The sequence below is a fragment of the Canis lupus genome, chromosome 1, assembly GCF_003254725.2.
Source record: "Canis lupus dingo isolate Sandy chromosome 1, ASM325472v2, whole genome shotgun sequence".
Taxonomy (NCBI): Eukaryota; Metazoa; Chordata; class Mammalia; order Carnivora; family Canidae; genus Canis; species Canis lupus.
Window position 1 is genome coordinate 104110944 of NC_064243.1, and position 15606 is coordinate 104126549.

The window sequence follows — 15606 nt, forward strand, 5'->3', positions numbered from 1 at the left end:
ATCTCAATAATACCTGGAATCTGCGTTGAACTCATAAGAATAGAGTACAGTTGGGATGCCCGTGTGGCTCAGCAGTTGAGTGTCTGCCTTTGCTCAGGATGTGATCCTGGGGTCCAGGATCAAGTCCCACATTGGGCTCCTTCCAAGGAGCCTGCTTCTACCTATGTCTCTGCCTCTCTGTATCTAATGAATAAATAAAATCTGTTTTAAAAAGGATATAATACAATTGTGATGGTCAGGAAATGACTGAGGACAAAATAGGAGTTTTTGGTCAAATGGTACAAAATTTCAGGTATACAGGATGTACAGATTCTGGAAATCTGAGACTACACATAATTCTATGTCTATTATATTTGGAATTTGCTGAAAGAGTATATCTTAGGAGTTCTCAACACAAATTTATTAAAAATATCTAATAAAATATCCTAACTATAGGAGGTCAGAAGGATATTAATTAGCTGCATTGTTTTTCAATCAGGTCATAATGTATAGATATTTATATTTTGTAAGTTGAGCAACTACTGAATCTCCAGGAATGGAAAATAGGAATCTAGATGAAAGGGTCATGAAGGGCAGCCCTGGTGGCGCAGAGGTTTAGCGCCGCCTGCAGCCCAGGGCATGATCTGGAGACCCTGGATTGAGTCCCACGTTAGGCTCTCTGCATGGAGCCTGCTTCTCTCTCTGCCTGTGTCTCTGCCTCTCTCTTTCTCTCTCTCTCTCTGCATCTCTATGAATAAATAAATAAAATCTTTAAAAAAAAACAAACCTTTAAAAAAAAAAAGAAAGAAAGAAAGGGTCATGAAGCACAGGATTTAATGTTAAACACAGAAATGAAGGGCAGCCGGGTGGCTCAGCGGTTTAGCACTGCCTTCGGCCCGGGGTGTGATCCTGGAGACCTGGGATTGAGTCCCACTTCAGGTTCCCTGCATGGAGCCTGCTTCTCCCTCTGGCTGTGTGTCTGCCTCTCTCTCTCTTTCGCTCTCTCTCTCTCTCTCTCTCTGTGTATTCTAATGAGTGAATAAATAAAATCTTTCAAAAAATTAGTTAACAACTATATACTGAAAAAAAAAAAAGCACAAATGAAGTTACTAAGATCTATAGTCCTTTGCTCCCATTTATCATATTGTGGGTTGGGGAATTGTGAGCACCAGCCCTGAAGAGATGAAAGGAAGAGCCACTCAGAATCTGATCTCCTCTAATCGGTCCTGGGAAGGGAAGAGATCCCAGAGCTAGGCCAGACCTGGACACAGCCTCAGAAGGGGGTAGATCTGGTTTGGGCTAGGGAGGGATCTGGCGGTAGACTCTGATATCTCTGCCTCTATCATTGCTAAGCCTGTCCTAAGAAATTCACCACACACAGTTCATATTAATTTAGTCTGGTCTAGTCTCTTTTATTTCTATTTTATAAAATAAAAGAAAAAGCAACTTAACATAAACAGAGTTTTCTGGGATGCGTATATTAGAAAGCTTTCCTTAAGAAGAATGTCAAATAAATGCTGCTGCCATGCTAATAAAAAAGTCTTTGGTCCATGGATGATCCATCAGGGATGACACCAGAACTCACAGGATAACACAGATGGGGAACTGGCCCAACTGAAGCAAAGTTCCCTGTGTACCACCTCTTCCTCACAATGACTCCACAATCCTGAATTCAGCAAGGTACCCACTTGCTCTAACCTAAATTTTCTGGATGTTCTGTATCATGAGTCTTCATCAGTTTTTCTTTCTTTTTTAAAAAAGATTTTATTTATTTATTCATGATAGACACATAGAGAGAGGCAGAGACATAGGCAGAGAGAGAAGCAGGCTTCCTGCATGGAGCCTGATGTGGGACTCCATCCCAGGACTCTGGGATCACAATCTGAGCTGAAGGCAGACACTCAACCGCTCAGCCACCCAGGTGTCCCTTCATCTGGTTTTCTTGTGACCAGATGCCACGGAAAGAAACAGGTTCTATCTGTTTATATCTGGACACCTGTTTGGTCAGTGTTGTTCACTTCCCTCCACATGATCTAATGAAAAAGAAAAATTACAATGATGGCAGACAGGGGTATAAAAATTGACAAACATACTCTCAAGGACATGAATCCTTGGGGTAGCTGTCATCTCAGAGAAGATCTTGGTGAGATATTGTTCCTATGAAGGTGTTGGCCTTTACTTGTGAGTGCACAGAATGACAACCAGAATGAGTCCTACACATGAAACATCTGAGGAACATCTGAATGCTGCATGGAGTTAGTCTATGTGTTCCATACAATGTATAGCAGAACAAGATCCAAAGCCTATAATGTTTGCGATGTATTTGTTGAGCTTCCTGCCCAATGGACATATGGGAACTGTGGTATTTATCTGCTCATGTAGAATCTGGCACAGGATATTGGAGCAGCCAACGGAAACTATGGCTGTGACTTAAAGCTTCACACACCTGGAATCTGGGGACTGATGGTGATGGCCTAGAAGACATCCAAGGGGCCAGAGTTGCCGATGGACACACCTCTGGACACAGTGAAACTGGAAAAGAGGGATGCCTCTCTGGCTCAGTGGTTGAGCATCTGCCTTTGGGTCAGGTTGTGATCCCAAGGTCCTGGGATCAAGTTTCACATCAGGCTTCCTGCAAGGAGCCTGCTTCTCCCTCTGCCTGTGTCTCTGCCTCTGTGTGTGTGTGTCTCTAGTGAATAAATAAATGTAATCTTTCAAACAGAAAGAGAAACTAGAAAAGAAGTCTCTATCCCAAACCATAGAGAAAATATTTCAAAGGCTCCCAAGGTATGTCAGGTGCCACTTGGAAGTTATGACCAGGGGACCCTGGGTAGCTTGGCCATTAGTGGCTGCCTTCGGCCCAGGGCGGGATCCTGGAGTCCCGGGATCAAAGAAATCAAAGGGATCCAGTTCCACATCAGGCTCCCTGCATGGAGCCTGCTTCTCCCTCTGCCTGTGTCTCTGCCTCTCTTTCTCTCTCTCTCTCTCTCTCTCTTTCTCCTTCTCCGTGCGTGGATTAAATATATAAGGATATATAAGGATTAAATATATAATTTTTTAAAACAAAAAACAAAGTATGACCAACAGGTAGCTACACTCCTATGACTGAGAAAAACCCTCTTAACTTGCCCTGCTTCTATTGCACTACAGGAAAAGAAAGGATGACATAAAAGATGTAGAATCCTGCAAGTTTGCAGTAAAAAGCTGGACCAGATTAATCTCTTAAAAGTGCTATAGGCTTAGTACATTCTGCTGTTAATCTGATACTTACTGGGATTTTTTTTTTCATTACATAGATTGTCATCTTATGACATCTTTAATGTTTTGAACATCTTTAATGTTTTTATGGTGTATGAACCTGTTTTTTTCTAATATGTATATATATTATTTAAAGATTTTTATTTATTCATGAGAGAGACACACAGAGACAGAAACAAGCAGAGGGAGAAGCAGGCTCCATGCAGGGAGCCCGATGTGGGACTCCATCCCGGGTCTCCAGGATCAGGCCCTGGGCTGAAGGGGGCGCTATACTGCTGAGCCACCCGTGCTGCCCCCAAAATATATATTGAAAATAAAGATCTTTCCCTCTTCATTTCTAGGGTTTCTATGTAGTAAGCACTCTCTGATGTTGAGGAAGTGTCAATTTCGGGGTGAAGACGTTACCACATTCTTTACGTTTGTTCCAGGTGTCTCCAGGCTGTATTCTCTAATTTATAGTAGGTGGTGGCTCTAGTTAATGATTTGGCTATATTCTCTACATTTGTAGGGCTTCTCCCCTGCATGTATTGTCCTCCATCGAGGGAGACTTGAAATCCAGACAAACATTTTGCCACATATTTTTTACATTTTTAGGATTTCTCCCAGTATGAATGTACAAGTGTTCAAGTGGTGCTTAGGTTGTAGTTCTGTTTAAAGGCTTTGCTTATATTCTCTGCATTTGTGGGGTTTCTCCCCAGGTATTCATACTGTGATATCAAGGAAAGTCTGAGCAATAATTAAAGGCTTGAGCAAACTCCTTACGTTGTAAGGTTCCTTCCCAGTTTGTATTCTCTGATGCAAGAAAGGTTGGAGTGCTTATTAAGGGTTTTGCCATTTTATTTACCTTTTTGAGGTTTCTCCCCAGTACTCCGGATAGAGACTTTGCACATTCCTTTCATCTGTAAGGTTTTCTCCACTATACACTTTTGGATGTCAAAATATTTGAATACAGGTTAAGGGCCTTGCCACATTCCTTATATATGTAAAGTTATTCACAGTATAAAGACTTTTTCTTGAGTGAGTTATGAAGACTGTTTAAAAACTTTGCCACAAAAAAAAAACAAAACAAAAAACTTTGCCACATTTGCTTCATTTGTAAGTCTTCTCTCTGGGAGAGAATCAATGATATTTAGTAAAGTTTGAGCTTTGATAGAAGACTTCCCCACATTTATTTATTTTATACTGGTTCTGTAGAAACTGAATTCTCTGGTATTTATTAGGATTTGACCCATGGTTAATATTTTCCCCAGATTCATTGCATTGCTAAAAGCCATCCCCATGGCAAATACCTTGGTAATTGTTGAAGTTAGAGTCCTCACTAAAGATCTTCCTAAGTTCACAATGCATGATCACTGGCTCCAAATTACCTAGTATGTGATACTACGGAATAGGGATGGGTGGATCAAGACCTTCCCATGAATATCAAAGTTGGAGACTTTGGAACAAAGAGGAATTATTTGTGGGTGAAAGGATAATTAATAAACCCTCAAAACAGGACTTCTCGAATTGATATTTAGAAATTTTATCTTCAGGGACACCTGGGTGCCTCAGCAGTGGAGCACCTGCCTTCCACCCAGGGCATGATCCTAGAGTCCTGGATTCGAGTTCCACATTAGGCTCCCTGCATGGAGCCTGCTTCTCTCTCTGCCTATGTCTCTGCCTCTGTCTTTGTCTCTCATGAAAATAAATGAAATATTTTTTAAAAAACGGAGAGATTTTATCTCCATTTGTAAATTTCTAGTAATCAGAAATATTTGAATAATTAATCCAATTCTATTTTTGAAATGATTTGAACGATTATTTTCAGCATTGACTATGTGACTTTCCAGGTTTTCCAAATTTTGTTTTGGAGCATATGTATGTTTAAAACGTGGTTTGGGTCCTGGCATTCATAAAGACATTGTTCTGGCGATCCCCGGGTGGCTCAGCGGTTTGGCGCCTGCCTTTGGCCCAGGGCGCGATCCTGGAGACCCGGGATCGAATCCCACATCGGGCTCCCAGTGCATGGAGCCTGCTTCTCCCTCTGCCTGTGTCTCTGCGCCTCTCTCTCTCTCTCTGTGACTATCATAAGTAAATAAAAAAAAAAATTAAAAAAAAAAGATATTGTTCTGCAAACATAGCTGTCATAAAGTAAGATTTTTCCCCCAAATGTTTTAGATCCTTGATCTCTCCTGGCAGTAAGGATTTCATTATGGGTAAGTACTCCAGTTTCGTTCTATCCATCATAATATTCCTTCTCCTCTTCCCACTCCCCCCTCATCTTCCCAGTCTTTCACTAACTCAATTCTCATGGCCACAGTTTCCATATCGTCCCAATATAACCCACCCCATGGAAAGAATCTTTGTCTGTCTTTGTCCATAAGCCCAAAGTGTGATGAAAAGGCATAACTGAAAGAGATTAGATTATTCCACTTACTATACTTATGTGCATATACTATAAGGTGCTAATGTAAAAAATTGATGCCCATCACAGGACATGAGCAGATTAGAGGAATAAGAAGCACCAAGACTTTGCTCCTCCATGGAGAAACAAACTGATGAGATTGCCTTTTGGAGTGCTCCAGAATCCAGCTGGGAGAACACAGTACCCCCAAGGAAACACAAAATGAAGAAGAACCATATGAAAGAGGGACAAAAAGGTTTTTATGCTTGCTCACCACTCACCTGGCACTGCATGGCAAGATTGTGAGAAAACTCTCAACTCTGCTCAGGAAAGAAGACATGAGTGACCTGTGTGGGCCGTGATCTACTTCATTGCAGCTGCCTGAGGGGACTTGATTCTGTCACACATGACAGCAAGGGCAGAAGGAATGGCAGCATATTAAGTATTTCTGCAAACACCAGAGAGATGGCAGAGCTAAAATCAAACATCAGGGAGAGAAATCTATCATATTCTAAATAGGAACCAACAAACATTTCCTTAATTGGGAAATTACAAAATCTCAGACTTTATATGCCCTCAGAATATGTTGAATAGGATTCAGAATTTACTAGCACAACTGACTTTGTCTTCTTCTATACAAAGCAAATTCAGAAAGCCTGGGACCTCAGGCTGGTTTTTATATTCCCAAATATGGGTGGCTCAGTTGGTTGGGCAACCCACTCCTGGTTTCACTCTGGTCATGATCTGGGGCTCATGGGACTCAGCCCCCACGTCAGGCTCCATGCTCAGTGAGGAGTCTGCTTGATATTCTCTCCCTCTTGCTTTGCCCCTACCCTGCCTCTATCCCTGCTCCTCTCTCTCTCTCTTTGGGTGGCTCAATTGGAAGTGTTGGACTCTGATTTTGGCTCAAGTCATAATCTGAGGTGTGTGAGATCAAGCCCCCATCAAGCTCTGTGCTCAGCAGGGAGTCTGCTGAGGTTTCTCTCTCTCCCTTGTCTTTGTCCTTCTCCCCATGATCACTCTCTCTCAAGTAAATAGATGGGTTTTTTAAATAAATACACAATTACATACAAAATATTTTTAATAAAATAAATAAATCTTAAAAAAATAAATTCTCAAAACAGTGCAACACCCTAAAGGCATACAAAAAAACAGAAAAACATGTTCCAGTTGAAGGAACAAGATAAAACTCCAAAACTGACCATAAATGTATATATAACTAGTCATCACCTGACAAAGAATTCAAAATAAACATCATGACAATGCTCATAAAGGAAAAAGAGAATATCAATAGTTTTCCTGATATCCTATAGTTTCCTACGCATGACCTAAATAAAAATTCAAACTGACAGTAAGTATGCAAATAGTAAAACAAAAATTGGGAGCAAAAGTGTCCAGTAAGTGTATTTTAAAAACCTGCAAGAGATGGGTGCCTGGCTGGCTCAGTCAGTAGAGCATGTGACTCTTGATGTGATATACTCATATATTCTTTACCTTGGAGGCAACAAGATGGCATCTGATCCATAGAACCACTATCAATACTGTGTGTTTCTCCAATATAAATTGTAAACTGAAGCTGTCAACAGGATACATCCATGTTTAAGGACTGAATTCATATCATACTACATAAGTTGTGTATATTTGTTACCTGGAATGTTGTGTGGGTTAGAAATGCACCATCATATTCTAATGTGAATTAGAATTTCAGAACAGTGATTTGGAGTTCTTGTTAAAAATGCAGGCTCCGATTCAGGAGTTAGGATGGGCACTGAGTCTACATTTCTAACAAGGAATTAGCCTATACATAAAGGAATACACTTTTAAATAACAAAGAGGTAGAATTCCGAGGAAAGATTTATCCCAGAACATGAAATGAATGGGTTTTATTACAATTATAGGTTTTACAGGTTAAAGTGAGAAACGCAACAACAATACTTTCTGAGCATTACTAATTACTAGATTCTAGAAGTTTCCATAGATCAACACACACACACACACACACACACACACACAAATAGTCTAGGAGATCAAACATATTCGTCCTCTTTTGTAAAAAAAAAGATTTTTATGTATTTATTTGATACACAGAGAGAGCACAGCAAGGGGAGCAGCAGGCAGAGGGAGAGGGAGAAGCAGGCTCCGCACTGAGCACGAAGCTTGATGCGGAGCTTGATCTCAGGACCCTGAGATCATGACCTGAGCCCAAGTTAGATGCTTAACCAACTGAGCCACCCACCTGCCTCTCTTCCTCTTTTGAGACAATTTTGTCACACATTCAGTAAATGTAAAAAACCAGATTTTAACCTAAGATCTCTGACCTAGAATTTATCTACCAGAGATCCAATCAATATAGAGACTGCTGTAAAATTATGTTCATGACAGTTTTCTTTTTTTTTCTTTTTTTTTAAACTTTTATTTATTTATGATAGTCACACACACACAGAGAGAGAGAGAGAGGCAGAGACATAGGCAGAGGGAGAAGCAGGCTCCATGCACCGGGAGCCCGACGTGGGAAACAATCCCGGGTCTCCAGGATCACGCTCTGGGCCAAAGGCAGGCACCAAACCGCTGCACCACCCAGTGATCCCCATGACATTTTTCAAACCTGAGATCAGTGATGAAAACAATAAGATATCCACAGAAAACTGATCTACCTTTTACATTTTATGCACACACATAAACTTTTATTTATTTATTTATTTTAATATTTTATTTATTTATTTTGGAAATAGAAAGCACAGGGGGAGGAGCAGAGGGAGAGGGACATGCAGACTCCATGAGCACAGAGCCCAATGTGAGGCTCTATCCCATACCCCTGAGATCACAATCTGAGCTGAAATCAAAAGTTGGATGCTTAACCAACTGAGCCACCAGGTGCCGCACACACCTAAACTTTTCAAAAGTACTACACACATTAAAATTGATAGAGTAGAATATTGTCTTGATGACTTAGGACCTATTCTCAATGGCACAAAATTTATAAATCTATTTGTGGATAATTATGTCTCTGTCATTTATTCACAATCTGAACATATATTCAGAATGCTATAAAGAAAACAGCTAATATTTCTGAGTCTTTTATATCATTGAAATCTTTTTGTTTCAATCATCATTTGTGTTATATCTTAGGATTGTTTTTAAAGATTAATTGATTGATTCATTGATTCATGAGAGGCACAGAGAGAAAGAGAGAGAGGCAGAGACACAGGCAGAGGGGGACGCAGGCTCCATACAGGGAGCCCGACGTGGGACTCCCTCTGCCTATATCTCTATCTCTCTCTGTGTGTCTCTCTTGAATTAATAAATGCAATCTTTAAAGAGATAAAAATTAATCAAATCAAATCAAATCCAGAGTTGAGGGCTGTCTGGGTGGCTCAGAGGTTCAGCGCCTACCTTCAGCCCAGGGCATGATTCCTGTCCAGGGATTGAGTCCATCGGACTCCTTGCATGGAGCCTGCTTCTCCTCCCTCGGCCTGTGTCTCTGCCTCTCTTCCTGTGTCTCTCATGGGTAAATAAACAAAATCTTGAAGAAAAAAAAAAATGGGATCCTGGGTGGCTCAGAGGTTGAGCATCTGCTTTAGGCCCAGGCCTGATCCCGGGATCCTGGGATTGAATCCCACGTCTAGCTCCCCGTGGGGAGCCCTCTTCTCCTCTGCCTCTCTCTCTCTGTGTGTCTCTCGTGAATAAATAAATCTTTAACAACAACAAAAAAAAATCCAAAGTTGTTTAGTAGCTCAGGGAGAAAAGCTTTGCAAAATCTGCACCTTCTAAACCTTCAGAAATGTGCACCGAATCATAATGAGCCTTTTTCCAAAACGGTCATAAATAAAAGAGGTTTCTGCCTCCTGCAAGACATTGGGAAGTATACGTCGAGGGCACTTTCTTTCCACAATAGAGTTAGAAGAAGCCCCAGTGAGAAAATGATGTGCCTGTCCATCCAGGGAAATCTGTGTCTCCAGATATTGTCTGCTTCAATTCAGGGAAATCTTTACCCTCAGATCCCCAGATGGTGTGCAGGTCCAGTCAGGGTTTGGTTCTTCCCTTCTTCCTCTCTTTCTTCCTCTTCTTTTTTTCAGATTTTATGTGTAATTTGCAACAGAGAAAGAGAGAACATGAGCAGGGGGAGTAGCAGATGGAGAGGGAGAAGCAGACTCCCCACCGAGCAGGGAGCAGGTTGAGGGTCTTGATCCTAGGACCCTGGGATCAGGACGTGAGCCTGAAGGCAGACACGTAGCCATCTGAGCCACCAAGGTACCCTGGTGCTTTCCTTAGACATGTCACTTGGATACAAGAGTTTATTCCCTGCAGTTTGGGAGCACTGCAGGTTGTTCAAGGGGACTGTGTGACTATTTCTTCAGTGGCCTTACCTAAAAGACAGTAGCAGAAATGGCTCTGAGGCCAGGGGGATATCACCAAGCCACATGGTCCAGTTGATGGCTATAAATGCCTGTGGGCAATATTTGTGTCCCTATGTTTCTGAGTGAGCACTCCAAGGTGTTTTCCTTCCCCCTTATATCCAAAGAAGAAAAAGGGAAGTTGATAATTAGGATATCTGAAGGGGGATCCCTGGGTGGCGCAGCAGTTTGGCGCCTGCCTTTGGCCCAGGGCACGATCCTGGAGACCCGGGATCGAATCCCATGTCGGGCTCCCGGTGCATGGAGCCTGCTTCTCCCTCTGCCTATGTCTCTGTCTCTCTCTCTCTCTGTGTGTGTGTGTGACTATCATAAATAAATAAAGAAAAAAATATTAAAAAAAAAAAAGGGGATCCCTGGGTGGCGCAGCGGTTTGGCGCCTGCCTTTGGCCCAGGGCGCGATTCTGGAGACCCGGGATCGAATCCCACATCAGGCTCCCGGTGCATGGAGCCTGCTTCTCCCTCTGCCTATGTCTCTGCCTCTCTCTCTCTCTCTCTGTGATTATCATAAATAAATAAAAAATTAAAAAAAAAAAAAAGGGATATCTGAAGGTACGGGCTCTTTCAGACTTTTTTTTTTTTTTTAAGTAAAACATATACAGAGTGAGACCTGAAAGGGAAGTTTGAAATCCAACTTTGACAATAACTACCAAAGTCCAAGAAATCCTCAAAGTTGCTGCTTAGTTTTAAGTTTGGGGAAATTCAAGATGCCTTGAAGTCTGCCCAAATCTAAATCTAGTCCCTATTCTGAGAGCAGGTACCTTAAATATCTAAGCTAAGTGTAAGCAACCTGTAGAGTATTTTGGGGGGAGTGAGGGGGAACTTTAAGTCTCCTAGGGCAAAAGTTTTAAGGGATAGATAATGTCTTCATGTAAAGTAGCTTGATAAGGGAGCAAAGAAGCAAATGACCTACACATCATAACAAAGAGGAGCTTGCAGAAAACTTTATGTCATTCTTATTAGCCTTTAAGATTTGTGACAAACAGGAAGGACCTACCATGTAACCTGGAGGCATTATTGACCAGGTGTATTGCCATTCCTCCGAAGTGAAGGCAAAAAGAAACTGGCTACCCTTATCAACTGGAATACTTAGAAATGAACTGCATAGGGCAGCCCCCGTGGCGCAGTGGTTGGCGCCACCTGCAGCCCAGGGCGTGATCCTGGAGACCCTGGATCGAGTCTCAGGTCAGGCTCTCCGTATAATGCCTGCTTCTTCCTCTGCCTGTGTCTCTGCCTCTTTCTCTGTCTCTCTGTGTCTCTCATGAATGAATAAAGAAAATCTTCAAAAAAAAAAAAGGAAAGAAATGAACTGCATAGATGAGTTTCAGTGAAAAATTTGGTTTCAATGGGAATGGATGTCACTAGTACATGAGGGTTAGGAACAACCGGATGCAGACAGAAAACAATGTTATTTGTTTCTCAGAAATACTGGGAAAACCTCCATCCTCACAATTTGGGTTTTCTCACAGGTAAAATAGGGATGTTATAGGAAGTGACTTAGGACAGAAGGAGGCCCTGAGCCTTGTAATCCTGTTATGTGCTTGACGCCCTGAAGGGTTATTTTAAGTGTAGGGTATTGAATAATTCTAGACAGGTATTTTGAGGATCTAGTTGAATCTTGATCTGAAGGGCACTGTGGATTGGGCCAATATCGGCTTGAACATTTTCCTCATAAAGAGGATGGTAGTGGGGACTCCTGGGTGGCTCAGCGGTTGAGCATTTGCCTTTGGCCAGGTCATGATCTGGGGATCCTGAGATCAAATCCCACATCAGACTCCCCTCAGGGAGCCTGCCTCTCCCACTGCCTATGTCTCTGCCTCTTTCTATGTGTGTGTCTCATGAATGAATAAACAAAAGTGGCTGCCTTCGGCCCAGGGTGTAATCGTGGAGACCCGGGATGGAGTCCCATGCCGGGCTCCCTGCATGGTGCCTGCTTCTCCCTCTGCCTGTGTCTCTGCCTCTCTGTCTCTCTCTGTCTCTCCCTGTCTCTCATGATTAAATAAATAAAATTTAAAAAAATAAGTTCCTTTGGAAAGATCAAAGAAGGCAGTTGTGGCCATTGAAGTTCGTGATTACTTCCGGTTAAGTCAGTCCATTTCTGTTCAAATGCCCACGAGGAGGGAAAGTATTTTTCAAACATAAGTGTCTCTTCCTTCAGTTGGAATAGAGGAATAGTATCTAGAAGTAAGATCAAGGCCATATCAGATCAAGCCCATCTCATCCCGCTGGGTTTGCAATTGACTACCTGTAGTAGGGCAGAAAAGCTCCTTGCCAACTCCATTTTAGTGAGGCATTCCATTACTCATTTTCACAGTTGGAAGGGAAAATTTGCTTTGTTCAGGAGGTTGGCAGATGGAGACCATGGTGGATTTATGTCCAAAGACACTCTGTTAACCAGACTAAGCAGGAAGTCCTTCAGGGGAAGGAACATAGGAGTAGTGAGCATTGACATGCAGGGGAAGCAGTGCTTAATCGTTCTTGGTATGATCTCAAGGAGACCTGCTGGCATCAGGGAAGGCCACTTTCTAGTATGGTCAAACTTGATCTTCCAGAATCATCCGGTTCCTTGTTTCCCCCACATCAGAGGTCTGTTGAAATCTCAAGAAGCTACAATGAGTCAAGCCTTCAGCTGGAGAGCATAGGGGAGTGAGTTAGACTTATGTAGCCAGGAGTGCTCAGCATAGCTAGAGTCTGAAAAAGTCTATATCTGGAAAATAACATAGATATTTTATTAATACAGTATATATTGAGCTTTTACTCTGTGCACACACATGATATTTTGCTGGGACCTTAGGAACATGTGAGTTAATCCTCATAATACTTTAGTGAACTCTCATAACACTCACAGTTGGTACTAAGTGTTTCATATTTTCCCTGAGAATGTAGATACCGGGCACCGCCTTTCTGTTTCTTTTTCTTCCTTAACATTGGTTGTATAAAATAGGAGCTAAATATTGATTGGAGGGGATCCCTGGTGGCCCATCGGTTTGGCGCCTGCCTTTGGCCCAGGGTGCGACCCTGGAGTCCCGGGATCGAATCCCACGTCGGGCTCCCAGTGCATGGAGCCTGCTCTTCCCTCTGCCTATGTCTCTGCCTCTCTCTCTCTCTCTCTCTGTGACTATCATAAATAAATTTAAAAATTAAAGAAAAATAAATATTGATTGGAGAAATATACAAAAGCATAAACCAGAACATCTGAAGAAGTTCTCATTATTCACTAAGAATCAAATTGGCATAAGATAAACATGAAAATCAAATTTAGCTGAGTGAAGTAAGTCAGTAGGAGAAGGACAAACATTATATGTTCTCATTCATTTGGGGAATATAAATAATAGTGAAAGGGAATATAAGGGAAGGGAGAAGAAATGTGTGGGAAATATCAGAAAGGGAGACAGAACGTAAAGACTGCTAACTCTGGGAAACGAACTAGGGGTGGTAGAAGGGGAGGAGGGCGGGGGGTGGGAGTGAATGGGTGACGGGCACTGGGGGTTATTCTGTATGTTAGTAAATTGAACACCAATAAAAAATAAAAAAATAAAAAAAGAAAATCAAATTTAAACCATACATATGGATACTCTTCATAGAATGGAGTGTTGCAAGGACTGGCAAAGTAATGGATATATGTCTTTGAGACGAAGAAGGTTGAAGTCTGGGAACTCCAAGGGAAGAAATTCAACTCACAGGGAAGAAGAAAACGAGGAAATATTTGATAAACAAATATCATCTAGGCCACTCAAAAACAATAGGCCATAGAGAACTTTTCTCTCTCTCTTTTTTTTTTTTTTTTTAAGATTTTATTTATTTATTTATGAGAGACACAGAAAGAGGCAGGCAGAGACATAGGCAGAGGGAGAAGCAGGCTCCATGCAGGGAGCCTGATGTGGGATTCAATCCTGGGTCTCCAGGATCACGCCCTGGGCTGAAGGCAGATGCTCAACCGCTGAGCCACCCAGGCATCCCGAGAACTTTTCTCAAACAGGCCTAACTATGTTCCTCCCTGTTTCTCAAACTTAGTTTATATAATAATGTAGTTACATATGGTGATAGCTTTCTGCCTGGGATAGGTTCTCTCTCTAAATTCTTTTTAGTCCGTGAAGGGGGTGAAAACGACATTTCCTGAATCTGCCCCATTTTGATTGCTTTTTCAATCAACATCATCTTTCTGCCAAAGTGGTCCATCATGGAGCAGTCTGGGCTTGGCCCACACTAAATGGAGGATATTTTGTTGACATAAATAAAGCACACACAGAAAAAAAAATTTGGTATGAAATCACATGGAATCTAAAACAAGGTTAACATCATCATTTGAGGATGAGAATGTTTGCTGCCCAATACTGAGAGTGAAGGAAATGTTGAGATATTGATCAAATGTTGATTGAAAGTTAGTAATTGGAACCCTCACTAAAATGGAGTCAGGAGGTTTTCAGCAGAGGGAGATCTTAAGCCCTATCACTCATAGTCAATGGCAGTTCCAACAGGAAGGGAAGATCTTGACCTTACACAAGCTTGACCTTGGGAGCGGTTTATACCTACTATTGCAACCAAAGGCAGAGATGCTTTTCTTATCCCTCCCAGGCAACAGCCTCACCAGTGAAAACCCACCGTCCTTCAAACCATTTTACCAGAAATAATTTTTATTCTGTAACAGACTTCTCAACTTAAGCCTTGTCTCCTCAAACCAAGCACGCCTCTCTTTGTTCCCTGGACTTGCCTGCTTCTCTCTTGGCCTGCGTCTCTGCCTCTGTGTGTGTTTGTGATAAATCAATAAAATATTAAAAAAAAAAAAAACCATCTTTTGGTGAAAAAATCATAGGCAGTTTTTATTTTTTAAGAAGAATTTATTTATTTATTTACTCATGAGACAGAGAGAGAGAGAGAGAGAGAGAGAAAGGCAGAGACACAGGCAGAGGGAGAAGCAGGGTCCTGGGATTCAGTCCCGGGTTGGGCTCCCTGGTAAAGGAGGAGCCTGCTTCTGACCCTCTGCCTCTCTGCCTGCTTGTGCTCTGCCTTTCCATTCTCTCTCTCTCTCTCTCAAATAAATAAATAAAATCTTGAAAAAGAAAAAGAAACAGAAGACACAGGAAAAGGTGTGACACCCAATGGTTCTTTAAGGAAGAGATATTTGCATTTGTGAGGAAAGGTCCTTTCCTAAGAGTATCTCCCTTTCCGTTGCAGGAAGAGGGAGAAGATGTAAATCTTGAGAAACTCTCATCAGTAAGAAGGCGTGGATTTAAATCTGGTAACCGCACAGCCTGGGCTGCGGTGCTTTGCCGGTCACCTCCCCAGATGTTTCCTGGAGTATCAAAATAGATCATCCCCGGTCGCCTGGGTGGCTCAGCAGTTGGGTGTCTGTCTGCCTTTGGTTCAGGACGTGATCCCAGAGTCCCAGTATCGAGTCCCACATGGGGGTCCCTGCGAGAAGCCTGCTTCTCCCTCTGCCCGTCTCTGCCTCTCTGTGTCTCTCATGAAGAAGTAAATAAAATCTAAAAAAAAAAAAAAAAAAAGTTCTTCCCCCTCGGATTCTGTCAATTGATGGTGGAAACAACAGCGTTGTTTTAAGTCAGTGCTCCGGGT

At 42.1% G+C, this 15606-nt stretch overlaps 1 protein-coding gene across 6 annotated transcripts in view; it reads right to left on the reverse strand.

Annotated features, from left to right (window-relative positions):
• Positions 1-15606, reverse strand: part of LOC112643367 (zinc finger protein 420-like) — a 642213-nt gene that overhangs the window by 975 nt on the left and 625632 nt on the right. The gene's annotated exons all lie outside the window — the stretch shown is intronic.